Source organism: Dasypus novemcinctus, chromosome X (assembly GCF_030445035.2).
Source record: "Dasypus novemcinctus isolate mDasNov1 chromosome X, mDasNov1.1.hap2, whole genome shotgun sequence".
In the NCBI taxonomy this organism is placed as follows: domain Eukaryota; kingdom Metazoa; phylum Chordata; class Mammalia; order Cingulata; family Dasypodidae; genus Dasypus; species Dasypus novemcinctus.
In genome coordinates, this window is record NC_080704.1 from 69,479,043 (window position 1) to 69,482,092 (window position 3,050).

The following is a 3,050-nucleotide window of genomic DNA, read 5'->3' on the forward strand; positions in this document are numbered from 1 at the left end:
TTTTTACATCTTTAGTTAAATTTATTCCCAGGTATTTGCTTTTTTTAATTTACTATTGTAAATAGTATTTGTTTCTTGATTTCCTCCTGAGCTTGCTCATTATTTGTGTATAGAAATGCTACTGATTTTTGTGCATTCATCTTATAACCTGTGACTTCACTAAACTCATTTATGAGTTCTAGAATCCTTGTTGTAGACCTCTCAGGGTTTTCTATGTATAGGATCATGTCATCTGCAAATAATGAAATTTTGACTTCTTCCTTTCCAATTTGAATGCCTTTTATATCTGATTCTTGCCTCAGTGCTCGAGCAAGTACTTCTAAGACAATGTTAAATAGAAGGGGTAAGAGTGGGCACCCTTGCCTTGTGCCTGACCTTATTGGTAAGGATTTTAGGATTTCACCATTGTAAAGGATGTTGGCTGTGGGCTTTTCATATATACTCTTTATCATGTTCAGAAAATTTCCTTGTATTCTGATCTTTTGCAGTGTTTTTATCAAGAAAGGGTACTGTATTTTGTCAAATGCTTTTTCTGCATCTATAGATATAATCGTGTTTTTCCCTTTAATCTGTTTATATGGTGTATTGCATTGATTGATTTTCTTATGTTGAACCATCCTTGCATACCCAGAATGAATCCCACTTGGTTATGGTATATAATTTGCTTAATGTGCTGTTGAATACAGTTAGCAACTGTTTTGTTGAGGATTTTTGCATCTAGGTTCATTAAGGATTGGTCTGTAATTTTCCTTTCTTGTGGTGTCTTTGTTTGGCTTTGGTACTAGGGTTATGTTGGCATCATAGAATGAGTTAGGTAATGTTCCTTCTGTTTTGATTTTTTGAATAGTTTCAGCAGGATTGGTGTTAGTTCTTTCTGGAATGTTTTGTAAAATTCACCTGTGAAGCCGTCTGGCCCTGGGCTCTTCTAGTTGGGAGGTTTTCAATGATTGATTCTATCTCTTTGCTTGTGATTGGTTTGTTGAGATCATCAATTTCTTCTTTCATCAATATAGGCTGTTTATGTGTTTCTAGGAATTTGTCCATTTCCTCTGAATTGTCATTTTTGTTGGAATATAGTTTTTCAAAGTATCCTCTCATGATAGTCTTTATTTCTGTGGGGTCAGTGGTAATATCTCCTTTCTCATTTCTTATTTTGTGTATTTGCATCTTCTCTCTCTTTTTCTTTGTTAGTCTCACTAAGGGTTTGTCAATTTTATTGATCTTCTCAAAGAAACAGCTTCTTGGTTTTGTTTATCTTTTCAAGTGCTTTCCTATTTTCTATTTCATTTTGTTCTGCTCTTATCTTTGTTCTCTCTTTCTTTCTTCTTCCTGCAGGGTTACTTTGTTCTTTTTTTTTAGTAATTTCTCCACATGTGCACTTAGTTCTTCAATTTTTGCTCTTTCTTCTTTTGGATGTAAGAATTTATGGCTATAAATTTCCCTCTCAGTACTACTTTTGCTGCATCCCATAATTTTTGTATGTTGTGTTATCATTTTCATTAGTTTGAAGGTAGTTATTAATTTCTTTTGAGATTTCCTCTTTGATCCACTGTTTTTCTAAGAGTGTGCTGTTTAATTTCCATATCTTGGTGTGAAATCTGGCCCTCTGTCCCTTGCAGATTTCCAGCTTCACTCCACTGTGGTCAGAGATATTATTTTTTATGATTTTGATCTTTTTGAATTCATTGAGCCTTTCTTTGTGGCCTAGCATATGGTTTATCTTGGAGAATGATCCATGTGCACTTGAGAAAAAATGTATATCCTGCTGTATTCAGGTGTAATGATCTGTATATGTCTATTAGATCCAACTCCTCTAATATACTGTTTAAAGTTTTTGTTTCTTTAGTGCTTCTCTTTTGAGATGTTCTATCCAAAGTTAATAGTGGTGTATTAAAATCTCCCACTATAATTGTAGAGGCATCTACTCTTTCACTTAGTTTTTCCAGTGTCTGCCTCATGTATTTGGAGGCGCCCTTGCTAGGAGCATAAATATTTATGATTGTTCATTCTTCTTGAGAGATTGTCCCTTTCACTAATATGTAGTAGCCTTCTTTGTCTCTCACAATTGTTTCACGTTTAAAGTTTATTTTGTCTGATGTTACTATAGCTACTCCTGCCTTTTTTTGGTTATTGTTTGCTTGTAAGATTGTTTTCCAACCATTCACTTTCAATCTCCATGAATCCCTGGGTCTAAGATGTGTTTCTTGTAGACCCCATATAGATGGGTCATATTTCCTTATCCAATGTCCCAGTCTGAATCTTTTGATAGGTGAGTTTAATCCATTGACATTCAGTGTTATTACTTTCAAGGAATTATTTATGTTAGCCATATTTTGATTGGAATTTTGTTTGTCATATTTTGTTTGTTTTTTCCCTTCTCTTTTTGTCTTTTTTGTTGCTCTTATACTCTCCTCCGACTCTGCCTCTCCTGTTTTTTCCTTTCTTCCTGCAGAACTCCCTTTAGTATTTCTTGAAGGGGAGGTTTCTTGTTGGCATACTCTTTCAATTTCTGTTTATCTGCGAATATTTTGAACTCTCCATCATTTTTGAATGCTAGTTTAGCTGGGTAGAGTATTCTTGGTTGGATTTTTTTTTCTTTTAGTACCTTGACTATATCATACCACTGCCTTCTTGCTTCCATGGTTTCAGATGAGAAATCAGCACTTAATTTTATGGAGCTTCCCTTGTATGTGATGGTTTTCTTTTCTCTTGCTGCTTTTAGAATTTTCTCTTTGTCTTGAGCATTGGATAATTTGACAAGTATATGTCTTGGGGTGGGCCTGTTGGGATTTATGATGTTTGGGGTGTGTTGTGCTTCTTAGACATGTACATCCATCTCTCAGTAGATTTGGGAAGTTTTCAGCCATTATTTCCTCCAACAGCCCTTCTGTCCCCTTTCCCTTCTCTTCTCCTTCTGGGATGCCTATAATACATATGTTTGTGCATTTTGCATTGTCATTCAGGTCCCTAAGTCCTAGCTGGATTTTTTCTTTTTATCGATCAGTTCTACTATCTGTTTGATTTCAGATGTAATGTCTTCCACATCACTA